We start from the raw sequence: 13248 nt of genomic DNA on the forward strand, positions 1-13248 counted from the left end.
TGAACTTGGGAGGCGAATGTTTCAGTGAGCCGAGATGGCGCCTCAGCACTCCAGGTTGGGTGACAGAGTGAAACTCCATCTCAAAAAGAAAAAAAGAAAGAAAAAGAAAAAGAAAAGAAACTCTTAACAAAAGCTTCCACACTTTCATTTCCACAGAGTTGGAAAGGACCTGGAGAGACCACCTGGTGAAGCCACCTGCCCTTCACAGCAATTGCTCCCCTTGTGGTCTTCTCACCTTGGCTCCCAAAACTAATCCCCACTAAGGCAGTTGTTTAGTCATTTGGCTCCAGTCTATAATTTAAAAATTTCAGGCAATTGACATTTAATGGGAAAGAGCTTTTTGGAAAAGAAGCCTTCCAGGTGCCCCTTAAACCACACCATTCTAGTCCTTCCCACTTTCTTTGCTGTCATACATCCATTTCTGAGCCTCATCTTCAACTCCTGCTTAACATGGTCAGAATTAGGAAAGGTGCTTTGAGATGTTTGACACAATCTACAGGCTACCTGAAATTGCTTACAAGTCACTCTTAAGTATTTCAAAATAGCTCTTTCAGTAAGGCTTGTGTAAAGCTTCAAGGTTATCTCAAATTGCATTAGGCCATGCTTAGGAAACCAGGCCGCCAGCAGTCAGCTTGCAGTGTTTTTTTTTCTGCGGCCCAACAATCATCTTTGGTTGTTTGTTTATTGATTTGTGTGTAGAGTAACTGGCCTTGGTTGAACATTAAATTAAAAACATGTTGTAAAGGAATTAGGTCTACTTCCTCACTAGCACTGTGTCTGACCTGCCAATCCAATTTTCTAACAACAACAAAAAAGTTGAGCCAGACAAAAATCTAACTAACCAAGTCTCAAAAGCTGTTTATTGCCAAGCGCAGTGGCTCATGCCTGTAATCCCACCATTTTGGGAGACCAAGTGGGGCAGATCACCTAAGGCCAGGAGTTCGAGACCAGCCTGGCCAACATGGTGAAACCCTATCTCTACTAAAAAAAAAAAATACAAAAATTAGCCGGGAGTGGTGGTGCACACCTGTAATCCCAGCTACTTGGGAGACTGAGGCATGAGAATCACTCGAGCCTGGGAGGCAGAGGTCACAGTGAGCCGAGTTCTCACCACTATACTCCAGCCTGGGTGACAGAGTGAGGCTCTGTCCCAGAAAAAAAAAAAAGTGTTAACCAAGTTTCCTCTTCCTCTGTTCTCTAGCAGATTCCTCTTAAGCATACTTACCAGGAAAAGGAAATGACATTTTAGGGAAAAGATACTTGATAAAAGCCAAAGTATCACTTATCTCCATGACAGGCAGCACAGTGAAGAGAGAGTAAAGATCTGTGGCTATACAGCAGAAGTCTGCAGCCCCAGCCCTGGTTCCTCCCCATGTTGATCAAATCGTTTCCAATCTCTGGGCCTCAGTTTTCTCTTCCAAATCTTTCTCAACTTCAAAAGTCTTAGATTTGGAATATTTCCAGCACAAAAAAATAATTGGTGTTTGAAATGATGGATACCCCAGTAATCCTGATTTGATTATATATCATACACCTGTATCAAAATACCACATGTACTTCAGAATATGTACAATCATTACACATCAGTTTTTAAGTCTATGTGCTGACTGGTTGAAGGAAAAACTATTCTTTAGGTTTCAAACTTCTATGTCACTTGTATTAAAAATTATAAATACATTTTTCTAAACCAGGATGGATATAAACTTCAAATATTAATTTGACTTTCTCTAGGTGGTGTTTCTGAAAGATATTTTTTGTTTGCATTTCCTGTTTTTAAGATAGTAGCATAAGTTCTTTATTTTAAGAAATAAACATTTTTAAAAAGTTTCATCCTAATCATAATGAATCAGTAACTCTGCATTATCTCAGAGTGCAGCATTAAGTTTGCTGCACATGAGAGTTTCAAGGATTCTATCTTGATCATCCCTGGAGCAACCCTGTGAAATGGGTGGATGGTGTCTTGTTTCTGTACATCAACATTTTCAACTGAGGTTCTGCAAAGCAATTAAACCCTGATGCCCCAAGGTATCCACCCTGTGTAATGAATTAACTTCTCTCCTATGCATCTGGAGTGCTACCAGTCATTTCTCCTTAAAGAAATGAAGGAAATTGAGGAAATAGTAACTCAAATAATTTTCTCTTTTCAACAGTTCATCTGTGGAATTTTAGTTGAAGAAGACTACACACCATGCAAAAAAATTCACGTACCAGATCACTTGATGAGTAGTGCCTTAAATTTCACTTTGAGCCCTAGGTTAGTGAAATTGTTTGAATTAGCTTTATTTGTTGCTGTAGGCTCCAGGAATGAAAACTAAATGTTTTAAATATTATTTTTTTTCCTAGTTACTAAAGACTATTGAAATTTCCAGTTATTTAATTAAGAAATCTAGCCAGGTACACTGACTCATACCTGTAATCCTAGCACTTTGGGAGGCTGAGGTGGGAAGTTTGCTTGAAGTCAGGAGTTGAAGACCAGCCTGGGGAATATAGCAAAACCTCGTCTCCACTAAAAATTTAAAAAATTAGCCAGGTGTGATGGTGCATGCCTGTAGTCCCAGCTACTCAGGAGGCTGAGGTGGGAGGATTGGTTAAGCCCAGGAGATCGAGGCTGCAGTAAACTGTGATCATGCCACCGAACTCCCGCCTGGGTAACAGAGCAAGACTCTGTCTCAAAAAATAAAAATAAAAAAGGCTACTTTGGGCATACTGCCTATAGGGTAGCTCTGTTCCGGAAGGAGAGGTTAAAAAGAGAGAGAGAGACTTTCTAAAATTTAAAAAAAGAAATCCTTTTATCAGCACAATTTAATGATAGTGATCAGTCAGGTTTTCAATGCACAAGGCACCAATAAGGACTCTCTAGTGAGCAGGAAAACTTCTAAAACAAAAGCGATGAGATTGAACAAGATCAGAAGTCTAATCCAGAGCGTGTTATCAAATCAACTAGCTCCCACAGTAGCTATTTGTGAATCACATGTTTTTTTCCTCAGTCCCATCCAGATCCTCATTTGTTCTGTAAGTCTGAATCCAAAATAACAATAGTAGTAATAATAACGGCTAATAATTTCAGGTATATTTACTCTTCACAAACTCTACCATTTTAATACAAAGAAATTGAGGTCTAGACACTTAAAATAACTTGTCAAAGGATTCACATCTAATAACTGGTGGAACTTTGGAAATTTGTGTCTTTCTAAGTTGTCATGTTTATGAGCATACATTTATTTATAATATTTTCTTGTTATCCTTTTAATATCTGTAGAATTTATAGTGATATAACCATTCTCATTCATGTTATTGGTCATATGTCTCTCTTCTTTTTTTTCCCTGGTAAATATGGTTGGAGATTTCTTGATTTCATTGATCTCAAAGAAGCAGCATTTGATTTCATTGACTTTTCCTCTGTTGTTTCGGTTTGTATTGTTGTCTCACATTTCATTTATTTCTGCTCTGATCTTAATTATTTCATTTCCTCTGCTTATGTTGAGTTTAATTTACTCTCCTTTTTCTTTTTTTTTTTTTTTGTTGAGATGAAGTCTCGCTCTGTCTCCCAAGCTGGGATGCAGTGGCGTGATCTAGGCTCACTGCAACCTCCGCCTCCCAGGTTCAAGCAATTCTCCTGCCTCAGCCTGGGACTATAGGCATGTGCCATCATGCCTGGCTAATTTTTGTAATTTTAGTAGAGACGGGGCTTCACTATGTTGGCCAGGCTGGTGTCGAACTCCTGACCTCAGGATCCACCCACTCTGGCCTCCCAAAGTGCTGGGATTACAGGCGTGAGCCACCGCGCCCAGCTCCATTTTCTAGTTTCTTAAAGTGAAAACTAAGGTCACTGACTTAAGACCTTTCTCCTTTTCCTTTTTTTTTTGTCCAGGCTGGAGTGCAATGGCAAGATCTCGGCTCACTGCAACCTCCACCTCCCAGGTTCAAGCGATTCTCCTGCCACAGCCTCCCAAGTAGCTGGATTACAGTGCCCACCACCAGCCCAGCTAATTTTTTTGTATTTTGAGTAGAAACGGGGTTTCACCATGTTGGCCAGGCTGGTCTCAAACTCCTGACCTCAAGTGATCCAGCTGCCTCGGCCTCCCAAAGTGCTGGGATTACAGGCATGAGGCACCACTCCCAGACTCTCCTTTTCTAACATGGGCATTTAGTGCTATGAATTTCCCCCAAGCACTGCTTTAGTAGCACTGTACAAATTCTATTATACTGTATTTTCATTTTTATTCATTTTAAAATACTTCCTAATTTCCCTTCTGATATCTTTTTGGCCCATATGTTATTAAGAAATGTTTTGCTTAGTTTTCAATATGTGGGGGATTTTCAAAAGAACTTTTTGTTATTGATTCCTAATTTAATTCCCTAGCTGTCAAACAGGCTACTTTGTGTGGTTTAAATCCTTTTTAAATTTATTGATCCTTATTTTGTGACACAGTGAATGTACTATGGTAAATGTTCCATGGACATTTGAAAAATATCATGTTATTCTACTGTTGTTGGGTAGAGTCTTCTGTAAATGCCAATTATGTCAAGTTGGTCGATAGTACTGTTCAACTTTTTTTTTTCATTTCCACTGGCTGGGCTGTTTTTTTTTTTTTCTTTTACTTTAAGTTCCAGGATAAATGTGCAGAACGTGTAGGTTTGTTACATAGGTAAATGCATGCCATGGTGGTTTGCTGCACCTATTGAGCTCTCCTCTAAGTTTCTTCCCCTCGCCCCCCCACCCCACAACAGGCCCTGGCGTGTATTGTTCCCTTCCCTGTGACCATGTGTTCTCATTGTTCAACTCCAATTGATGAGTGAGAACATGCGGTATTTGGTTTTCTGTTCCTGTGTTAGTTTGCTGAGGATGATGGCTTCCAACTTCATCCATATCCCTGCAAAGGACACAATCTCATTCCTTTTTATGGCCACATGTTCCACTTTTCTATATCTTTCTACTACCTACAAGTAGTTTTCTACCTACTTGTAGCAATAATTGAGGAAGAAATATTGAGATTTCTGACTATAATTCTTATTTCTCCTTGCTGCTCTTTCAGTTTTGCCTCAAACATTTTGGAGTTCTGTTCTAGGGTGCATAAATACTTAGAATTATTATTTCCACTCAATGAATTGACCCTTTTATCATTATGAAACGAATTCCTTTATCTGTGTCAATAATCTTTGCTTTCGAATTTACTTTGATATTTATGTAACCACTCCAGCTTTTATTTGACTAGTGTTACCACAGTATATACTTTTCCATCCTTTCGCTTTTTCCCAGCTCTATTGAGGTATAATTGACAAAAAAATTATGTATTTTTAGTGTACAATGTGATGCTTTGATATATATTGTGAAATGATTACCACAATCAAGCTAATTAACATATCCATCATTTCACATAGCTACCTTTTCTTGTGTATGGTGAAAATACCTAAGATCTATTCTATTAGTAAATCTTAAGTATAGAACACCTTATTATCAACTATTGTCATGCCAACCTAAAATAACAATGGAGAGAGATTCTGCAAAGATAATGGGTTTATTCAGGAATAAGCAGGATTATAATCGAAGACATGTGCTATGATGGATCATAGGCATATCTAGGGAGGCTGAGAAAAGGGGAAACGTATAAAGGCAAAATGAAGACTGTTACATACATTATTTTGAAACAATTATTCTTGAGGAATCAATAACAAGGGTGTTGTCAGTCAAAGGCTGAATAGGCAGCTGCTGAGCAGACATCTTGCCTAAGTATTTATTTTTTTTTTTGAGACAGGGTTTCACTCTGTCACCCAAGCTGGAGTGCAGTGGTGCAATGGTGGCTCAATGCAGCCTCCACCACCCTGGTTCAATTGATCCTCCCACCTTAGCCTCCTGAGCATCTGGGACTACAGTTGTGCACCATTACACCTGGCTAATTTTTGTATTTTTCATAGAGATGGGATTTCTCCATGTTGCCCAGGTTGGTCTTGAACTCCTGGGCTCAAGCAGTCTGCCCGTATTGGCCTCCCAAAGGGCTGGTATTACAGGTGTGAGCCACTGCACCCAGCCTGCATAAGTATTCTTTGTGCAAGATTGCAGTGGTCCTTGTGCAAAGTATGGCTTTCGGAGAGTACTTGGAATACTTTTTATCACAGGAATGTGTGTGTTAGAGCCCCTCCATTATGGCCTCCTGACTCCATTCTGTTAGGAAAACTCTCAGAGTGACCATCCTGTACATGAAGTCTACAGAACTTATTCATGTTACAATTGCAAGTTTGAACTCTTTGACCAATCTGGCCATCCTTTTATTTTTAACCTATTTGTGTCTTTATATCCAAAGTAGCTTTCTCATAGGCAGAAGTTTGCTTAGTCTTGCTTTTTTATCCAATATGACAATCTCTGCCTTTAACCGAAGTGTTTAGACCATATGCATTTAATGTGATCATCTCATTAGTAGTTTCTCATCTCTTTCTGCCTTATGGGATTATTTATTATTTCATTTTATTTCCCCAGTTAACTTATTAGCTATATCTGTTTTATTGTTTTAGTGATTGCTTTATGGTGTATTGGATACATCTTCATCTTATCAGTGTCTATCTCCTATTGTTATCCATTTCACATACAGTATAAAAACTACACAATCGTATACCTTCATTTCTTACCTCCTGGCCTTTGTGCTATCACTGCCATATATCATACCTCTACATGTATTGTAAACCCTCAGAAAGTCTACTCTCTCCACGTGGATTCCTCCTACATGCAGTGTGGCCTGGAAACTCTCTTAGTGTAATAACCTGGAACACTGCAGCATTCATCTTATGTCCCATCTCCCAGAATCACTGTTCCCGCCTGATGTTTTGCATCTTAAGACTGTTGTTTCATATATATTTTGTCTGTTTGTTGTTGTTGTTTCATGTGGGAGAATAAATGCAGCCCATATTGCCCTGTCTTGCTTGAAAGCTGGGGGTGGTGGCTCACACCTGTAATCCCAGCACTTTGGGAGGCCAAGGCAGGCGGATCACCTGAGGTCAGGAGTTCAAGACCAGCCTGGTCAACCCTGTCTCTACTGAAAAAAAAATACAAAAAATTATCTGGGCATGGTGGTAGGGGCCTGTAATCTCAGCTACTTGGGAGGCTTAGGCAGGAGAATCACTTGAATCCTGGAGGCGGAGGTTGCAGTGAGCTGAGATCGCACTGTTGCACTCCAGCTTGGGTGACAGGCGAAATTCTTTCTAAAAAAAAAAAAGGAAAGGAAAGCTGAACTCCAGAAGAGGCTTTTTGAGTTCACTTAGGGAGCCTACTTTGTCTCAGAACAAGATTGCAATTTGGGAGGCACTTTAGGATTGACAAATATCTAAAAAACAATTGTCTCAGCTAGTGATGGATGAGCGAGACTGGGTTCTATGAAAGAGTTTCAGGGCAATAACTTGGAGCTGAGAATGAAGCAAGTCCCTAAATGAGAGGCAGTGTCTGAGGGACACTGGCAAAGAAACAGGCCAAGGATTGTGGGAGGACAGATTGAAATCAGTAACTCGAGTTAATGGTGACCTCTCGGACTATAACCAGCATATTGTGAGTGGAAGGTAGTTAGCTAGTATTTTGCAGATATAAAGCGGGATTCACCAAAAAGAGGGTAGTTTGACTAGCTTGCAGTCTTTGTGGGGGCTAGTGTGGCTAATTTCTTATTATCTAATAAAAATAGAGGGCCAAGCGCAGTGGCTCATGCCTGTAATCCCAGCACTTTGGAAGGCTGAGGTGGGCAGATCACCTGAGGTCAGGAGATTGAGACCAGCCTGGCCAACATGGTGAAACTCTGTCTCTACTAAAAATACAAAAAATTAGCTGGGCGTGGTGGCATGTGCCTGTAATCCCAGCTACTTGGGAGGCTGAGGCAGGAGAATCGCTTGAACCTGGGAGGCAGAGGTTGCAGTGAGCCAAGATCATGTCATTGCACTCCAGTCTGGGCAACAGAGCGAAACTCTATCTCAAAAAAAAAAGAAAAGAAAGTAATAATAATCATGCATACTTATTTCCATAGCTTTGAAGTAATCGAGATGTTTATGATTATTTTATCCTCATAACAAGCCTTAGATGAGATAAGCACCATTTCCCCCATTTGACAGATAAAAGAATTGGAGTATCAAAATGTTTAAATGACCTACTAAAATTTAATCGGTTAATAAATAATCAAATGAGCAGGGATTTGACCTGAGGGGCACATAACTGCAAAGCCAAGACCTTAATGACCATCTGTAGCACTTCCAAAAGGAAGGGAGATTTAGGTGGAACTTTATAACTGTGGGTCCAGGATGAAGTCATTTTGTCCATGGGAGTCAATGAACAATGAAAATCTGAGGCCATAAGAGGTGTCTCAGTTATCTATCGTGTATAACAACCACTGCCAAAACTTAATGGCTTAAAACAGAAACCAGTTTATTATTTCACATTGTTCTGTTAGTGAACTTGTCTCAGCTGGGGAGTTCCTTAGCTGGTTTCACTTGGATTATCTCATGTGGTTGCAATTAGGCAGTAAAAAGATGGCAACCAGGCTAGGGTCATCTGGAATGCTTGGAAGGTTGAACCTTTCTCTTTTTCCTTATATATCAAGACCTCTCCACTCCAGGTGGCCTTTCCAGCAAGGTGTTTAGGCTTTTTACATGGTGACTGAGAGCTCCAAAAATTACATATTTCCTTCAAGCCTTCACAGTTTCTACAAGGCCATTTCAGCTTTTGCCCACCCCCACATGTTTTAGATTCTTCTTATGTCAGCACTCCACTTTCACATACCAATTTCTATTTTGGTTACCTATTATTACATAACAAGCCACCCTAAAATGTAGTGGCTTAAAACAATCACCACTGTGTTTTCTATCATGGGCTGTGGGTTTATTGAGCTCAGCTGTGAAGCTCTGCTGGTCTCTTGGGAGCCCACCTACAACTGCAGTCACATGATGGCTGAGGCTGGAGTTACCTGGAGGCTTGACTGGGACACTGGTACAGCTGGACTGCTATGTCTCTCCATATGGTCTCAGGGTCTCTACCCTCCACATGACCTCTCCCTGTGGTCTCTGCAGAAGAGTGGCTAGACATTTGACACAGTGGCTCAGGGTTCCCAAAAGTGAGTATTCCAAGAGACAGGAAGCAGAAACTGCTAGTCCTCTTAAAGGCTAGACCTACAAGTGAAACAGTGTCCCTTCTACAGCATTCTATTGGTTAACACCAGTCACAGGCCAGCCCATATTCAATGTGGGCAGAGATTACACAAGGGTGCAAATACCAGGTGGTATGGTTCACTGGGGGCCATCATGAGAATCTAGCCACAACAGAGGGCCAAAGGCAAACCACTTACTTGATAATTATTAATTCTTATCTTGGGTTTTGTTTTATTGTCTGTATGTTACAATCCAATGGGCAAAACCTGAGTTAGACTATCAGACTCACTTGACAAGCAGCTAAATCTCCCAAAGAACAAAGATAATCATAATTCACAGTTGCCGAGTTAACAGGTTCTCTCCTTGTTCTAGGGCAAAGAAATGGAAGCTGATTTTGTGCTCTAAAATAAATTCCTGAAAATGTATTCTCACATGTCTTTCAGAACTCTATATGAGAGCCTAAATACATTTCAAAAAGCAAATTTAAAGTTGTTTGATGATCAAAGAGGATTTGGCAGTGGACCAGTGATACAATGATAAGAAAGATATTTTGAAATAAGCTTCTGGAAGTTCATCCAAATGTGAAAGCTATCTGATAAGAGATAAAAAGCATAAGAACTAGTTTGAATCCATTTGGTTAAAATTAAAACACAATTTCACCATACAATATGGTGTAATACTTGAGAGCTGTTCAGAAGTGGTCAGGTCTAGCAGGTAAGGTCTGGCAGATGCCATAGATCAAGTCAGGCAAAATGGGAGGTACTGAGAGGTCAGCTACCTAAGGCAGAAGAGAACTCGTTATGCAACATCTATGCTGGCATTTTTTCTGTTCCTTACATGCACCAACCTCTGACCTGACTTAGAACCCTTTCCCATGTGGCTCTCCCAACCTGGAATGTTCTCTGCCCCATCAAGTGATGCAACTTAATGCCACTAAATTTGAAAACTTTTACAAATTTGACAAACTCCTAGAAACCTACAATGACATGCCATTTTAACCTCATTAGTCTGGCCAAAATTTAAAGTTCTGGCAACTTCACATGATAGCAAAGGATGTAAACCAATGGAAACTCTCATACACTGCAGTAGGAACATAAACTGATATAATACAAGCACTTTGGCAAAGGATATTCAATTGTTTTGTAAAAGTTGAACATTTGTATTCATTATAATGCAGCCATTTGTTTCCATGTATTTTTCCCTAGAGAAACTGCTACACCATGTTCCACAAGTCATGCACATGAGCATTTATAGCAGTATTGCATGTAATGGTGAAAAACTGGGGAAAAAACAAGTGTCTATCAACAGGAAAATGAATGAGTATAGTCTGGCACATTCATGTGCCAGAAATCTATACAAAATCCTATACATTGATGAAATTGGAATAGAATAGAATTCAATGTGTAGGATAGAATAGAATTCTATACATTGGTGAAAAAAGAACTGCAAGTACAGCAAGCAACATGGATCAATCTCATGAGCAATTTTGAATGAATAAAGCAAGTCACAGGAGAAACATAAAATGTCTTTCCATTTTTATATATTTCAGAACAAAGCAAAACTAAACGCACATACTTTTGGAATAAAACATTAATGGGCTGGGCATGGTGACTCATGCCTGTAATCCCAGCACTTTGGGAAGCCAAGACAGGTGAATTATGAGGTCAGGAGTTCAAGACCAGCCTGGCCAATATGGTGAAATCCTGTCTCTTCTAAAAATAGAAAAATTAGCCAGGCGTGGTGGTGCGTGTCTGCAATCCCAGCTACTCGGGAGGCTAAGGCAGAAGAATCACTTGAACCCAGGAGGCGGAGGTTGCAGAGAGCCGACATCCCGCCACTGCGCTCCAGCCTGGGTGACAGAGTGAAACTCCATCTCAAAAAATAATAATAATGAAAATCAACGGAATAAAAAAAGAAAAAGAATAGTGGCTATCTCAGGGCAAGGAAACAAGAGGATAGGGTCAGAGAGGAGCACAGAAGGAGATTCAGTGGCATTGGCAGTACTGTTTTCTTAAGTTAGTTGGTGAATTAATGAGTATTGGTTTTATTATTTAGCTTCATGAGATATAGATAGATAGATACATAGATACATACACATTGCTTTTGTGTGCAATTGTATTCCTGTAATTTGTATTTCTTTGTACATAGTTTTCTCATGAAACTTTTTTTTATAGTTTCTGTTTATATTCCCAGTTTCTTCTCTTTTTTTTTTTCTTTTTGAGAGAAAGAAAGAAAGAGAAAGAAAAAGGGGGAGAGAGAACAGAATTCTTGCTCTATTGCCCGGGCTGGAATGCAATCTAAAAATAGGTATTAAAAACTTCTTTTATGCCGATAATTGTGCTTAACAACGGAGACAGGAAGGAATAAGGGAAGAAAATAACAAACAAACAGCCAACCAATATTTCATTTAAGTCTGTGAAATGCTATGCAAATGCTGAAGAGTGATTTACTTCCACTGTGGTCACTTTCTAAATAGGTGTAATATGATACTGAGAAAAATGTATGCTCTGTGGACCTGGGGTGGGGAATTCTATAAATATTCACTGAGTTTACTTATTCCAGGTCTAAGTTCAAATCATAGATGTCCCTATTAATTTTCTATGTCGTTGATCCGTCGAATATTAACAATGTGGTGTCAAAATCTCCCGCTATTATTGTGTGGGAGCCCAGGTCTCTTCATAAGTCATTAAGAACTTGTCTTATGTATCTGGGTGCTCCTGTATTGGGTGCACATATATTTATAATCATTAACTCCTGTTGTTGCATTGATCCTTTTACCATTATGTAATGTCCTTTGTTTCTTTTAGCCTTTGTTACTATTAAAGTCTATTTTGTGAGAGACAAAAGTTACAACTCCTGTTTTGTTTTGTTTTGTTTTTTGCTCTCCATTTAATTGGTGAATCTTCCTCCATCCCTTTGTTTTGAATCTTTGTATGTCGTTGCTTGTGAAAAAGATCTGGATACAGTGTACTGATGGGTTTTGACTTTTTATTCAATTTACCTGTCTGTGTCTTTGATTGGGGCATTTAATCCATTTAAATTTAGAATTAATGTTAATATTTGTGAGTTCAATATTGTCATTTGATGCTAGCTGACTATTTTGTCCATTAGTTGATGTAGATTCTTCATTATAGAGATACTCTTTATGTTTTGGTAAGTTTTTGGGATAGCTGATACTGGTTGTTCCTTTCTGTTTGTAGTGCTTCTTTCAGAAGCTCTTGTAAAGCAGGCCTGGTGGTGATGAAATCTCTGAGTGCTTGCTTGTTCACGAAAAATTTTATTTTTCCTTCACTTATGAAGCTTAGTTTGGCGGGATATGAGATTCTGGGTTGAAAATTCTTTTCTTGGCCGGGCGCGGTGGCTCACGCCTGTAATCCCAGCACTTTGGGAGGCCGAGGCGGGTGGATCACGAGGTCAAGAGATCGAGACCATCCTGGTCAACATGGTGAAACCCCGTCTCTACTAAAAATACAAAAAATTAGCTGGGCACGGTGGTGCGTGCCTGTAATCCCAGCTACTCAGGGGGCTGAGGCAGGAGAATTGCCTGAACCCAGGAGACGGAGGTTGCGGTGAGCCGAGATCGCGCCATTGCACTCCAGCCTGGGCAACAAGAGCGAAACTCCGTCTCAAAAAAAAAAAAAAAAAAAAAAAAAAAAGAAAATTCTTTTCTTTGAGGATATTGAATATTGACCCCCACTCTCTTCTAGTTTGTAGGGTTTCTGCTGAGAGGTCTGCTGTGAGTCTGATAGGCTTCCTTTTATGGGTAACGTGACCTTTCTCTCTAGCTGCCCTTAGAATTTTCTCCTCTATTTCAACCCTAGTGAATCTAGCGATTATGTGTCTTGGAGTTGCTCTACTTGAGGAATATCTTTGTGGTGTTCTCTGGATTAGCTGGAGTTGAGTATTGTCCTGCCTATTCCCAGTTTATTTTCAAAATCTCCTGGCTTTGCAACTTACTACCTGTGGGAATTTAGGCATGCTACTTAGCCATTCTGGGTCTCACTAGGCACATCTGTAAAAGGAAGATGCTAATGCAATGATAATGTCTACACAGCTGGCTTCCACCCAGCACCCAAGGGATTGCTAGGAGAATTCCATGGCACACAATGGTGAGGGACACTGCATTCCGATGAG

This window comes from Aotus nancymaae, unplaced genomic scaffold, assembly GCF_030222135.1.
Source record: "Aotus nancymaae isolate 86718 unplaced genomic scaffold, 86718_ANA_hifiasm-v0.15.2.pri h1tg000004l, whole genome shotgun sequence".
In the NCBI taxonomy this organism is placed as follows: domain Eukaryota; kingdom Metazoa; phylum Chordata; class Mammalia; order Primates; family Aotidae; genus Aotus; species Aotus nancymaae.